At 47.3% G+C, this 15542-nt stretch overlaps 1 protein-coding gene across 6 annotated transcripts in view; it reads left to right on the top strand.

Moving 5' to 3' along the window:
- LOC144597829 (tripartite motif-containing protein 2) overlaps window positions 1–15542 on the top strand; it is a 130809-nt gene that overhangs the window by 25051 nt on the left and 90216 nt on the right. For 2 of the 6 annotated variants that reach the window (XM_078407531.1, XM_078407522.1), the window contains exon 2: window positions 2055–2112. The exons of the other annotated variants lie outside the window; for them this stretch is intronic. The gene's annotated coding sequence lies outside the window, so the exon portion shown is untranslated. The remainder of the gene's footprint in view (window positions 1–2054; window positions 2113–15542) is intronic. 6 annotated transcript variants of the gene reach the window in all.

Below are 15542 nucleotides of genomic sequence, written 5' to 3'. Positions count from 1 at the left end.
GTGTGGGGCAAGTTTACAGAGTGTCAGCTGCTGGGGGTGCAAGTGAAAAATGGCATTTAGGAGGTTTTTAGACAGGCACATGAATGTGCAGGGAATGGAGAAATAGTCAGGGGCTGTATAGCACAGATACAGGCTGTTCGGTCCTCTGTGTCCATGCACACCAAGGTGGTATATTGGGAGAGTCTGACTGCCTGCATTTGGCCCATATACTTTCAAAACCCTTTCTCTGTTCACACACCGACCAGTCAAAACATTATGACCTGATGAGCCAAAACATTATGCCCACCTGCCTAATATGCTGTTGGTCCTCCGTGTGCAGCCCCATACGCAGCAGGGTGCGATGCACTGTGTATTGTGACACATTCCTCCCGTGACCACCATTAACATTTTCTGTGACTTGTGCCACAGTCGACCTTCTGTCGGTTCGGACCAGACGGGATAGCCTTCGTTGCCCTCGCGCATCGATGAGCCTTGGGCGCCCAACACCCTGTCTGTCGCCGGTTTGTGGTTTGTCCCTCCTCGGACCACTGTCGGTCGGTACTCACCACTGCTGACCAGGAGCACCCCACAAGCCTTGCCGTTTCAGAGATGCTCTGACCCAGTCGTCTGGCCATAACAATTTGGCCCTTGTCAAAGTCGCTCAGGTCTTTACTCCTGCCCATTTCTCCTGCATCCAACACATCAACTTCAAGAACTGACTGTTCACTTGCTGCCTAATATATCCCACCCCTTGACAGGTGCCATTGTAACAAGACAATCAATGTTATTCACTTCGCCTGTCGGTGGTCATAATGTTTTGGCTGATCGGTGTATGTGCATATGGTAGACTTTTTAATTAATAACATAATGGGAGCTTGTTCGTGTGGTGTGGGTGCCCATAAGCTGGGTGTTCTTAACCAGCGGGCAACCTGTATTGAGTAAAACCTGTATTGTGGTCGGCACAGTTGTGCAGCTGGTAGAGCTGCTGCCTCACAGCACCAGAGACCTGTGTTTGACCGTGACTTCAGGTGCTGAATGTGTGGGGTTTGCAGGTTCTCCCTGTGACCGTGTGGGTTTCCTCCAGGTGTGGAAACTGGCCCTTCTGTTCAACTTGCTCATGCCGACCAACATGCCCCATCTACACTAGTCCCATCTGCCCATGCTTGGCCCATATAACCCTCTAAACCTATCCTATTGATACACCTGTCCAAATGTCTCTCAAACACCTGTCCAAATGTCTCTCAAACAATAGACAATAGGTGCAGGAGGAGGCCATTAGGCCCTTCGAGCCAACACCACCATTCAATGTGATCATGGCTGATCATTCTCAATCAGTACCCCGTTCCTGCCTTCTCCCCATACCCCCTGACTCCGCTATCCTTAAGAGCTCCATCTAGCTCTTAAGTGCCCAACATTATGGTAGTTCCTGCCTCAACTACCTTCTCCAATGGCACGTTCCATATACTCCCCCCCCCCCCACCCTTTCTTCAAACAAAGTTAACCCTTAGGTTCCTATTAAATCATTGTCCCTTAAACCCAATTCCTCTGGTTCTCAATTTCCCTACTTTGGGCAAAAGATTCTGTAAATTTACCCGATCTATTCCCCTTATTTTCCACGTCCATAAGATCACCCCTCGCCCTCTTGCGCTACGAGGAATATAAGTGCCAGCCTGCTCAACCTCTCTATAGCTCAAGTCCTCGAGACCTGGCAACATCCTTGTAAATCTCATTTGCACCCTTGACAACATCTTTCCTGTAACATGGTGGAATGAAAACTGAACACAATACTCTAAACGTGGCCTCGCCAATGTCTTGTACAACTGTAACATGACCTCCCAACTTCTATACTCAATACTCTGAAGAAGGCCAATGAGCCAGAAGCCTTTTTGACCACCCTATCCCCCTATGTGTGCTGCCAATCCCGACGAGCTTTCGGGCAGGTTCCCGGTCCCAACAACCAACGAGCCGATTGCAGAGAAACTTCACATGACCTGGCTGAGAAATATGAATCATCATTAAATACGGACGAGGTGCCAGAAGACTGGAGGGTGGCTAATGTTGTGCCTCTATTTCAGAAGGCCTGCAAGAAAAAGCCTGGGGACAATAGACCAGTGAGCCTAACATCAGTGGTAGGTAAGTTACTGGAGAGTATTCTGAGGGATAAGATATATGCATTTTGATAGACTGGGGCTGATTAGAGAGAAAGGTAGACGCACAAATGCTGGAGTAACTCAGCGGGACAGGCAGCATCTCCGGAGAAAAGGAATGGGTGACGTTTCTTCAGACTGAAGAAGGGTCTCGACCTGAAACGTCACCCATTCCTTCTCTCCTGAGATGCTGCCTGTCCCGCCGAGTTACTCCAGCATTTTGTGTCTTCCTTCGATTTAAACCGGCATCTGCAGTTCTTCCCTAGGCTGCTGATTAGAGAGAGTCGGCATGATTTTATACGTGGGAAATCGTGTCTCTGGGATTTTCTTTGAAGATGTATCCAAAATGTTGGTTGAGGGCAGAGCTGAAGATGTTGTCCATATTGCTTTAAGCAGGGCATTTGATAAAGTTCTGCATTGTAGACTGCTGTAGGAGGTTAGATTTCATGGGATCCAGGGAGAGCAGACTGACTGGACAGAAAATTCAAATTTCAGAAAAGGGCGGCACGGTGGCGCAGCGGTAGAGTTGCCGCCTTACAGCAAATGCTGCGCCGGAGACCCGGGTTCCATCCTGACTACGGGTGCCGTCTGTACGGAGTTTGTACGTTCTCCCCGTGACCTGCGTGGGTTTCCTCCGAGATCTTCGGTTTCCTCCCACACTCCAAAGACGTGCAGGTTTGTAGGTTAATTGACTGGGTAAAATGTAAAAATTGTCCCTAGTGGGTGTAGGATAGTGTTAATGTATGGGGATCGCTGGGCGGCGCGGACTTGGTGGGCCGAAAAGGCATCTGCAGTTATCATCTTATACTATCTGAGGATGTTGCCAGGACTCAAGGTGTTGAGCTATAGGCAGAGGCTGAGCAGGTTAGGACTCTGTTCCATGGAGCGCAAGAGGACGAGTATTTTGATTCCTGTATTTAGGGTAAAAGTGATGTTATAGAGGTGTGGATTGGGGGGGGTGGGGGAATAGACAAAGTGGATGTACAAAGTCTTTTACCCTGAATACGGGAATCAAAAATCAGAGAACATGAGTTGCAGGTGAGAGGGGAAAGATTTAATAGGACCCTGCGGGGCAACCTTTTCATGCAGAGTGTCAAGTCAAGTCAATTTTATTTGTGTAGCACATTTAAAAACAACCCACGTTGACCAAAGTGCTGTACATCAGTTCAGGTATTAAGAAACGAACATACAATGGCACACAAACATAACAGCACATACATAAACAGTTCACAGCGCCCCCTCAGAGGGCCTCAAACGCTAGGGAGTAGAAATAGGTTTAGAGCCTGGACTTAAAGGAGTGGATGGAGGGGGCAGTTCTGATGGGGAGAGGGATGCTGTTCCACAGTCTAGGAGCTGCAACCGCAAAAGCGCGGTCACCCCTGAGCTTAAGCCTAGACCGCGGGATAGTCAGTAGCCCCAAGTCGGCCGACCTGAGGGACCTGGAGATAGAGTAGTGGGTTAGAAGATTTTGATATGGGGGGCGGCAAGCCCGTTTAGGGCTTTGTCTGTGAATAGGAGGAGCTTGAAGTTGATTCTGTACCATACTGGGAGCCAGTGGAGAGAGGCCAGAATCAGGATGATGTGGTGGGTATATGGAACGAGCTGCCAAAGGAGATTTTTAAGCCAGTTACTGTACACAAACTTAAAAATATATTTGGACAGGTACATGGTTTAGAGGGATATGGGTCATGCACGGGCAGGAGGGACTAGTGTAGATGGGGCCACTTGGTTGGCATGGGCAAGTTGGGTCAAAGAGCCTGTTCCTGTGCTGAATGACTCTATGAAGACCTTCCTTTGGTTATGAAGCACATTCATGAGACAGCATCTGAAATACCATTTCTACACCGATCAGCCAAAACATTATGACCTGATGAGCCAAAACATTATGACCACCTGCCTAATATGCTGTTGGTCCTCCGTGTGCAGCCCCATACGCAGCAGGGTGCGATGCACTGTGTATTGTGACACATTCCTCCCGTGACCACCATTAACATTTTCCGTGACTTGTGCCACAGTCGACCTTCTGTCGGTTCGGACCAGACGGGATAGCCTTCGTTGCCCTCGCGCATCGATGAGCCTTGGGCGTCCAACACCCTGTCTGTCGCCAGTTTGTGGTTTGTCCCTCCTCGGACCACTGTCGGTAGGTACTCACCACTGCTGACCGGGAGCACCCCACAAGCCTTGCCGTTTCAGAGATGCTCTGACCCAGTCGTCTGGCCATAACAATTTGGCCCTTGTCAAAGTCGCTCAGGTCTTTACTCCTGCCCATTTCTCCTGCGTCCAACACGTCAACCTCAAGAACTGACTGTTCACTTGCTGCCTAATATATCCCACCCCTTGACAGGTGCCATTGTAACAAGATAATCAATGTTATTCACTTCGCCTGTCAGTGGTCGTAATGTTTTGTCTGATCGGTGTACTTTGCTAAGCCTTAAGGATTTCAGCAATAGAGAAGGATTGGGCAGTCTACGAGTTTATTCCTTGGAGTGCAAGAGGCTGAGGGGTGATCTTATAGAGGGGTGTACAATCATGAAGAGATTACAGGGCAAATACAGATAGTCTTTTTCCATGGGTAGGGGAGAAGCAAAGATTTAATAGGAGCCAATAGGAGTATTGGTCTCCTAATCTGAAGAAAGACATTCTTGCCATAGAGGGAGTACAGAGAAGGTTCACCAGATTGATTCCTGGGATGGCAGGACTTTCATATGAAGAAAGACTGGATAGACTCGGCTTGTACTCGCTGGAATTTAGAAGATTGAGGAGGGATCTTATAGAAACTTACAAAATTCTTAAGGGGTTGGACAGGCTAGATGCAGGAAGATTGTTCCCGATGTTGGGGAAGTCCAGAACAAGGGGTCACAGTTTAAGGATAAGGGGGAAGTCTTTTAGGACCGAGATGAGAAAGTTTTTTTTCACAAAGAGAGTGGTGAATCTGTGGAATTCTCTGCCACAGAAGGTAGTTGAGGCCAGTTCATTGGCTATATTTAAGAGGGAGTTAGATGTGGCCCTTTTTGCTAAAGGGATCAGGGGGTATGGAGAGAAGGCAGGTACGGGTTACTGAGTTGGATGATCAGCCATGATCATATTGAATGGCGGTGCAGGCTCGAAGGGCCGAATGGCCTACTCCTGCACCTATTTTCTATGTTTCTATTAGGGGCACACAAAGGATGCCCGCTATATGAAATCAGCTGCCAGAGGAGGTAGTTGAGACGAGTACAATAACACCATTTAAAGGACGTTTGATCATAGACAAGGATAGATGTTGAAAGGAATAGGGACCAAATGTGGACAGATGGAGCAAGCTTAGACAAGGCCTCCTGGGCAGCGTGGATGTGTTGTACCGAAGGGCCTGTTGGCATACTGTATGAGTCTAACTCTAATTTAAGGGAGAAAGTTAAAATATTGGAACCATTTTGGAAAAGGTAGACCTGGTGTGGATTGCCTCATGAGGAACAACTTGAACTGGCTGAGCTTGTCGACACTAAAAGTTACAAGGGTGAGAGTTAATTCGATTAAACTATTAAAAATTCCTGAATTGGACTTGCTGAATGTGGACAGGTTTCCTTTCTATTATGGGAGAACCTAAAACCCAAATGCGCCATTTTAAGAAATACTCTAGCTCTCTTTTTAAGATCGAGAGGAGGCAAATTATTTCTGAAAGTGTTGGACCTTTGAGATGCTCTGCTGCATATTTTTAAAGCAGATATAAATGTTCAACACCTGGTAAGTGGGAGTGTAAGCAATAAGGCAGAATTGAGAAAAGTATGAGATTGCATGAGATGTTATAAGTAGATCAACAATAGACAATAGGTGCAGGAGGAGGCCATTCGGTGCTTCGAGCCAGCACCGCCATTCAATGTGATCATGGCTGATCATCCACAATCAGTAACCCGTTCCTGCCTTCTCCCCATACCCCCTGACTCCGCTATCCTTAAGAGCTCTATCTAGCTCTCTCTTGAAAGCATTCAGAGAATTGGCCTCCACTGCCTTCTGAGGCAGAGAATTCCAGAGATTTACAACTCTCTGACTGAAAAAGTTTTTCCTCATCTCCGTTCTAAATGGCCTACCCCTTATTCTTAAACTGTGGCCCCTGGTTCTGGACTCCCCCAACATTGGGAACATGTTTCCTGCCTCTTAACGTGTCCAACCTCTTACACGTTTCGATAAGATCCCCTCTCATCCTTCTAAATTCCAGTGTATACAAGCCTAGCCGCTCCAGTCTTTCAACATACGACAGTCCCGCCATTCCGGGAATTAACCTAGTGAACCTACACTGCCCTCAGCAGCAATGATCTTGTTTAATGTTGCTGCGGGCTTCGGGAGACAATTAGCCTAATTTGCTTCTAATTTATGTTCATCGTTTCATGGACCACGCACCCTGACCCAGTGGATTTCAATGTGATGACTTTTCATCAGAACTGGCCAATTATGGTGCTATCTGGAATTATCAATTGCAGTATGGGAAGATGCTCTTCTTGCAAGTCATGTTGAGTTTCATTGGAATAGTTAGTGTCATACAGCTTGGCCTATTGGCCGTTCGTGCCAAGCTTCAAGCCCCCCCCCCGTTTGCATTACAGGATTAATCCTATACGTGGCACAGTGGTAGAGTCAGTGCAGAGACCCAGGGTCGAACCTGGCTCGGGGTGCTGTCTGTATGGATTTTGTACCTCGTTGGGTTTTCTCCGGTATCTCTAGTTTCTTCCCACATTCCAAAGATTTGAGGGGTTTGTAGGTTCATTGGCTTCTATAAATTTCATTCCTTGTGCAGGACAGCAGTAGGGTACAGGTGATTGCTGGTCAGTGCAGACTTGGTGGGCCGAAGGGCCTGTTTACGTGCTGTATGTCTGAACTAAACCCTACAATCTATACAAAAGGGGCAGGTTGCATGTGAACTGGAGACGGGCCAATATACTGGTGGGAAAAATGGAGAGTGTTGCTATGGAGGGTATGGCGGCAACTTAGTCCTTCCCAATAAAGTCCCTAAGCCTGCCTCTTTCACGAAAGGAGTGGAGTGAACATTCTTGACGCAAACAACGACAGAGATCTTTACGATCTCTTTTAATTAGTCGTTTATTGAAGTAGTGATACAAACAGATTAGTATTTCTCCCATCGTTTGACTTGGTAAGAATTTGTACCTTACCAGGCTCTATTGTTTCTAACGTATAACTTCACTGCCTTCCCAATTATACTCATAATCCTGGCTCCTCCCAGTCCATATATGCACATATGCCCACATATGTAAGCCTAGTATTCATCTCACAACAACCTCCAAGTGCTCAAAAATGATACAGCAAGGTACAAAATAATATAATGTGCTAAGACAGCTAATAAACACAAATGGCTCCTACAGAGGGTTTAAACTAGGTTGGCAAGGGAGGAAATGGGATCCAAAGTAGAGGCGAGACAGTTTAGTTTAGAGATACAGCGCGGAAACGGGCCCTTCGGCCCACCGGGTCCGCGCCGACCAGCGATCCCCGCACACTAACTTTATCCCACACACTCTAAGGACAATTGTTACATTTACATTTACCAAACCAATTAAACTACAAACCTGCACGTCTTTGGAGTGTGGGAGGAAACCGAAAGATCTCGGAGTAAACCCACGCTGGTCATCGGGGAGAACGTACAAACTCCGTGCAGACAGCGCCCGTAGTCAGCATCGAACCTGTGTCTTCGGCGCCGCAAGGCAGTAACTTTACCACCGTGCCGCCCTTGAGAGTCGAGAGGTTGGAAGTTAATACAGAAGTCAACTGTAGCAAGTTCAGTACACAAACCAGGCAAGAGCAAGGCAAGACTGTTGGCGGCAAGGTGTTACAGCGGTAGAGTTGCTGCCTTACAGCGAATGCAGCGCCGGAGTCCTGGATTCCATCCCGACTACGGGTCCTGACTGTGGAGTTTGTATGTTCTCCCCGTGACCTGCGCGAGTTTTATCCGAGATCTTCGATTTCCTCCCACACTCCAAAGACGTACAGGTTTGTAGGTTAATTGGCTTGATAGATGTAAAAAAAATTGTCCCTAGTGGGTGTAGGATAGTGTTAATGTGCGGGGATCGCTGGTCGGCGCGGTCCCGGTGGGCCGAAAGGGCCTGTTTCTGCGCTGTATCTCGAATCTAAATTGAGAAGGAATGGGTGACGTTTCGAGTCAAGTCTGAAGAAGGGTCTCAACCCGAAACGTCACCCATTCGTTCTCTCCCGAGTTGCTGCCTGACCCACTGAGTTACTCCAGCATTTTGTGTCCACCTTTTATAACATGGCAATTGCTCTACACTTCTGCTGCTCTGCTGACAGTTGACTTTTAGTTTAGGTTAGTTCAGAGATACAGCGCGGAAACAGCCCCTTCGGCCCACCGGGTCCGCGCCGACCAGCGATCCCCGCACATTAACACTATCCCACACCCACTAGGGACAATTTTTACATTTACCAAGCCAATTAACCTACAAACCTGCACGTCTTTGGAGTGTGGGAGGAAACCGAAGATCTCGGAGAAAACCCACGCAGGTCACGGGGAGAACGTAAAACTCCGTACAGACGGCGCCCGTAGTCGGGATGGAACCCGGGTCTCCGGCGCTGGAAGGCAGCTGCTCCACCGTGACGCCCCAAGTTGATTGCAAAATTGTTTATGCGGGCAAAGTGGCGTCTGGCAAATGGGAAGTTGTTTGGGGGAGTCCAGAACCAGGGGCCACAGTCTAAGGATAAAGGGGAGGCCATTTAAAACTGAGGTGAGAAAAAACTTTTCACCCGGAGAGTTGTGAATTTGTTTAATTCTCTGCCACAGAAGTCAGTGGGGGCCAATTCACTGGATGGATTTAAAAAAGAGTTAGATAGAGCTAACTCTCTCTAAGAGTTAGATTAGAGCTCTTGGGACTAGCGGAATCAAGGGATCTGGGGAGAAGGCAGGCACGGGTTACTGATTGTGGATGATCAGCCATGATCACAATGAATTGCGGTGCTGGCTCGAAGGGCCAAATGGCCTCCTCCTGCACCTATTTTCTATGTTTCTATGTTAAGTACAATTTTCCTGTTTTCATTTCCTTAGCACTGTATCAGCCTTTGAAGTACTGGCAGTAATTTAAATGCCAAGATTCAAAGGGAACGATTTGCTTAAACTACATTTCATCTTGGTGTTGGACTTAATAGACTCAATGGCATCTTCATCGTAATTTGCAGCAGCATTACCTCAAACAACTTCCAATTCCTCCAACACTATCTTGTTGTGCAGGAAGAATCTGCAGATGCTGGTTTAGGTCACACATTCATAAGGAATAGGAGTAGAATTAGGCCATTTGGCCCATCTTCTACTCCACCATTCAATATTGGCTGATCTATCTCTCCTAGTTCTCCTGCCTTCTCTCCATAACCTCTGACAACCGTACTAATCAAGAATCTATCTATCTCTGCCTTAAAATATCCACTGACTTGGCCTCCACAGCCTTCTGTGGCAAAGAATTTCACAGATTCACCACCCTCTGACGAAATAAATTCTTCCCCATCTACTTCCTAAAAGAACGTCCTTTAGTTCTGAGGCTATGACCTCTAGTCCTAGACTCTCCCACTAGTGGAAACATCCACTCCACATCCACTCTATCCAAGCCTTTCACTATTCTGCACGCTTCTTTGAGGCCCCTCCTCATTCTTCTAAACTCCAGCGAGCAAATGCTCATCATTGGTTAACCTAGTCATTCCTGGGACTATTCTTGTAAACCTCCTCTGGACCCTCCGTTTACACCGAAGATGGACGCAAAATGCTGGGGTAACTCAGCGGGGCACAGGCCAGCATCTCTGGAGAGAAGGAATGGGTGACGTTTCTGGTCGGGGCCCTTCGTGTTGGCTGTTTATTAACTACGGAGCGCTTCAGTCAAAGGTCATGAGCTTTATGGAAGTGGCAGGCATGGAATTTTTATGAAGGAATCCATAAAGTACCAGGAATTATAGTCATACTGTATATAGTCATACTGTATGAAAACAGGCCCTTCGGCCAAACTTGTCCATGCCGATCCAATGTCCCATCTGAGGTGGTCCCACCTCCGTGTTTGGCCATATCCCTCAAAACCATATCCCTCAAAACCATATCCCTCAAAACCATATCCCTCAAAACCATATCCCTCAAAACCATATCTCTCAAAACCATATCACTCAAAACCATATCCCTCAAAACCATATCCCTCAAAACCATATCCCTCAAAACCATATCCCTCAAAATCATATCCCTCAAAACCATATCCCTCAAAATCATATCCCTCAAAACCATATCCCTCAAAACCATATCCCTCAAAACCATATCTCTCAAAACCATATCACTCAAAACCATATCTCTCAAAACCATATCACTCAAAACCATATCCCTCAAAATCATATCCCTCAAAACCATATCCCTCAAAATCATATCCCTCAAAACCGCTCCTATCCATGTACCTATCCAATTGCTTTTATAAATCTCATAATAGCACCTGCCTCAACTACCTCCTCTGGCAGCTTGTTCTATATATCCACTAGGGTTGCCAGCTGTCCCGTATTAGCCGGGACATCCCTCTAGATAGAGCTCTTAAGGATAGCGGAGTCAGGGGTATGGGGAGAAGGCAGGAACGGGGTACTGATTGGGAATGATCAGCCATGATCACGTTGAATGGTGGTGCTGGCTCGAAGGGCCGAATGGCCTACTCCTGCACCTATTGTCTATCCCGTATATTGGGCTAAATTGGTTTGTCCTGTACGGGACCGCTCTTGTCCCGTATTAGGCCCAGGGGGCACTGTAGGCCCGGGGGCCGCTGTAGGCCCGGACAGTGTAGGCTAACGGAGTGTGTTCGGGGTGCGGGGCCGAGTGCGTTTGCCTAACGGAGGTTGCATAGCAACCCGCCTCCCGGCCCGGGCGGCCGCCAATGGTGGAGCGGGAGCACTTGGCCGCTGGCTGGGTGAGGTCACGTGGGGCGCGGGGCGGTGACGTCACCTTTTGTCCCTTATTTGGGAGTTCGAAAGTTGGAAAACCTAGTACCCACCAACCTCTGTAGAAAAAGATGTGCCTCGGGTTCCTCTGAAATCTTCCCCCTCTCACCTTAAACCTATGTGCTCTGGTTGTTGATTTCCCTGCTCTGGGTCAAGGTCTCTGAGTTCACCCCATCTATTCCCCTCATGTTTTATACACCTCTATAAGATCACCATTCAGTCTCGACACTGAGGAAATTCCATCTACCTGCTCACCCTCTCCACTTAAGGAAATGTTAAAACTTTAAAGTTCTTTATACGCTTTTACTAGTAAGAACATAATTGAAATCGTGACTTGGACAGGTTGTGTGAGTGGGCAGATGCATGGCAGATGCAGTTTAATGTGGATAAGTATGAGGTTATCCACTTTGGTGGTAAGAATAGGAAGGCAGAGTATTATCTGAATGGTGTCAAGTTAGGAACAGGGGACGTACAACGAGATCTGGGTGTCCTACTGCATCAGTCACTGAAAGGAAGCATGCAGGTACAGCAGGCAGTGAAGAAAGCCAATGGAATGTTGGCCTTCATAACAAGAGGAGTTGAGTATAGGAGCAAAGAGGTCCTTCTGCAGTTGTACAGGGCCCTAGTGAGACCGCACCTGGAGTACTGTGTGCAGTTTTGGTCTCCAAATTTGAGGAAGGATATTCTTGCTATTGAGGGCATGCTGCGAAGGTTTACTAGGTTAATTCCCGGAATGGCGGGACTATCATATGTTGAAAGACTGGAGCGACTAGGCTTGTATACACTGGAATTTAGAAGGATGAGAGAAGATCTTATCAAAACATATAAGATTATTAAGGGGTTGGACACGTTAGAGGCAGGAAACATGTTCCCAATGTTGGGGGAGTCCAGAACAAGGGGCCACAGTTTAAGAATAAGGGGTAGGACATTTAGAACTGAGATGAGGAAAAACTTTTTCAGTCAGAGAGTTGCGAATCTGTGGAATTCTCTGCCTCAGAAGGCAGTGGAGGCCAATTCTCTGAATGCATTCAAGAGAGAACTAGATAGAGCTCTTAAGGATAACGGAGTCAGGGGGTATGGGGAGAAGGCAGGAACGGGGTACTGATTGAGAATGATCAGCCATGATCACATTGAATGGCAGTGCTGGCTCGAAGGGCCGAATGGCCTCCTCCTGCACCGATTGTCTATTGTGATTTTGATTGAATGGGATTGTCCTTTACCTTGTGGTTGATGAGACCTCTCATTCTATGCCGAGGGCAGCACGTCAAGTCAAGTCATGTCAAGTTTATTTGTCACATACACATACACGATGTGCAGTGAAATGAAAGTGGCAATGCCTGCGGATTGTGCAAAAAAAGAATTACAGTTACAGCATATAAATTAAAGTTATTACAGAGAAGACAAAATTTAGTCCCTGGAGTTATAATAGTTAACAGTCCTGATGGCCTGTGGGAAGAAACTCCGTCTCATCCTCTCTGTTTTCACAGCGTGACAGCGGAGGCGTTTGCCTGACCGTAGCAGCTGGAACAGTCCGTTGCTGGGGTGGTAGGGGTCCCCCATAACGTTGCTGGCTCTGGATCTGCACCTCCTGATGTATAGGTCCTGCAGGGGGACGAGTGTAGCTCCCATGGTGCATTCAACCGAACGCACTACTCTCTGCAGGGCCATCCTGTCCTGGGCAGAGCTGTTCCCAAACCAGACTGTAATGTTGCCGGACAGGATGCTCTCTACAGCCCCAGAGTAGAAGCACTGAAGGATCCTCAGAGACACTCTGAATTTCCTCAGCTGTCTGAGGTGGTAAAGGCGCTGCCTTGCCTGACCCACCAGTGCGGCAATGTGCGTTGCCCATGTCAGATCCTCTTTGATGTGGACTCCCAGGTATTTAAAACTGCTCACCCTATCCACAGTAGACCCATTTATTTCCAGTGGCGTGTACGTCCTTGGATGTTGAGCCCTTCCAAAGCAGCGGTAGAGTTGCTGCCTTACAGCAAATACAGCGCCGGAGACCCGGGTTCCATCCCGACTACGGGTGCTGTCTGTACGGAGTTTGTACGTTCTCCCCGTGATCTGCGTGGGTTTTCTCCGAGATCTTCGGTTCCCCCCCCCCCACACTCCAAAGACGTGCAGGTTTGTAGGTTAAATGGCTTGGTCAACGTAAAAATTGTCCTTAGTGGGTGTAGGATGGTGTTAATGTGCGGGGATCGCTGGTCGGCGCGGACCCGGTGGGCTGAAAGGGCCTGTTTCCGCGCTGTATCTCTAAACTAAACTAAACTATGCCAGGTATACCGCACAGGATTCAAGAAGTGGTTCAGTGGTGTAAAGGTTATGGAATTCAAACAAACACATTACCAACAACAGAGTGAAATGAAATTTGGTGTTGTACAAAAAAGAAAACGGACCTGGAGTAACTAAGCGGGTCAGACAGCATCTCTTAGAAGACATGAATGTGTGATGTTTCAGGTTGGGAACTTTCTTCAGACTGAAGGGCGTCATGAAATGTGTAGGTAGGAACTCCGCATGCTGGATTAAACCGAAGAAAGACACAAAATGCTGGAGTAACTCAGCGGGACAGGCAGCATCTCTGGAGAGAAGGAATGGGTGATGTTTCGGGTCGAGACCCTGCTTCAGACTCAGACTTCAAGGTCTGAAGAAGGGCCTCGACCCGAAATGTCACCCATTCCTTCGCTCCAGAGATGCTGCCTGTCCCGCTGAGTTACTCCAGCATTTTGTGTCTATCTTACTTTCATACTCAATACCCTGAGTGACGAAGGCCAATGTTCTGAAAGGTTAAATTACTCAATGGACTATAAAAAGCTGTCAGTCATGAAAGGGTGATATTTTGGGTTGAGACACCTTCTGCAGATCTTCAAGTCTGATGAAGGGTCTCGACCCCAAAAGCCACCCATTCCTTCTCTCCAGAGATGCTACCTGTCCCGCTGAGATACTCCGGCATTTTGTGTCTATGAAGGGCAGAATGAATCTGTCTTCAAGTCCAGGACGTCAGTTTTTAACAGCACATGCTAAGTTCCCAGATTAGCTGCTGTTTGAATGGCTAAATACCACTTGTTCCATTTAGAACATTAACGTTGGCAAGAGATTTGACTCCATAAATTACAGCAAGAAAACTAATTAAAAACAGACTAAATATCTAGGACATATTATCTGTGGACAATTATATATTTGAAATAAGGGAAGGACAGGGAAAGTTCATGAGCAGAATTAGGCCATTTGGCCCATCAAGCCTCCTTCATGTCCATTCATTCATGGCTAATCTATCTTCCCTTTTCAAGCCCATTCTCCTGCCTTCTCATAATCGCTTGATACCCATATTAATCAAAAATCTGTCAATCTCGCCCTTAAAAACATCCATTGACTGCCTCCACAACCTCATCTGTAGCAATGATTTCCACAGATTTCCCACCCGCTAGTCAGAGAAAATTCCATCTCATCTCCTTTGTAAAGGTGCGTCCTCTTAGGTGCGGCACGGTGGCGCAGCGGTAGAGTTGCTGCTTTACAGCGAATGCAGCGCCGGAGACTCAGGTTCGATCCTGACTACGGGTGCTGCACTGTAAGGAGTTTGTACGTTCTCCCCGTGACCTGCGTGGGTTTTCTCCGAGATCTTCGGTTTCCTCCCACACTCCAAAGACGTACAGGTATGTAGGTTAATTGGCTGGGTAAATGTAAAAATTGTCCCTAGTGGGTGTAGGATAGTGTTAATGTAGGGGATCGCTGGGCGGCACGGACTTGGTGGGCCGAAAAGGCCTGTTTCCGGCTGTATATATGATATGATATTCTGAGGCTGAAACCTGCCTTTATTGACCAACATTTGAAGGAAGTAAAGGTGTTTGTAATGGCAACTTCAGTCTTCTCCAGCAAACTCTCTTCTAATTGCCATTACTCCACAGGGATTCGAAGTGATCTTGAAGCAAAACCCAAAGGAGAGATTTTCCAGACGATTTTTCCCAGTTTAATTAGTTGTTTATTGAAGTAGTTGTACAAACAAAGAGATGAACATACCAAGATGACCAACATACCAAGATGACCAACATACCATTTCACATTCTAGTCGTAGCTGGCTGCTCTGTTCTCCCTGTTTGCCCACAGGTGTCCTTGCAGGTCTGGTAAGAACGGTATCCTCTCCCTCCCTGTGTCTAACTCCTCCCAGTCCCTGTGTCTAACTCCTCCCAGTCCCTGTGTCTCCAGATATACCCCTAGTTCTGGCTCCTCCCTGTCCATTATGCCCATATATGTATTCATCTAACGCCAGCCCCCAAGTGTCCAAAATAATACGCCAAGATAAATCTAGACAAAGTAATATAATATGCCAAAGCAGCCAGCACCAACACAAATGGCTCCTACAGCATTGATGAGCTTTCTTTATGAGTGCACCAATGTGCCCAGCCCAGGATAGATCCTCAGAGATATGCAGGTCGAGGAACATGAAGCTTTTCACCACTGTTCTGAGGTGATTCATTG

The sequence above is a fragment of the Rhinoraja longicauda genome, chromosome 1, assembly GCF_053455715.1.
Source record: "Rhinoraja longicauda isolate Sanriku21f chromosome 1, sRhiLon1.1, whole genome shotgun sequence".
In the NCBI taxonomy this organism is placed as follows: Eukaryota; Metazoa; Chordata; class Chondrichthyes; order Rajiformes; family Arhynchobatidae; genus Rhinoraja; species Rhinoraja longicauda.
Note: the sequence above shows the minus strand (reverse complement) of the source record. Positions and strands in the feature narration are given on the sequence as shown.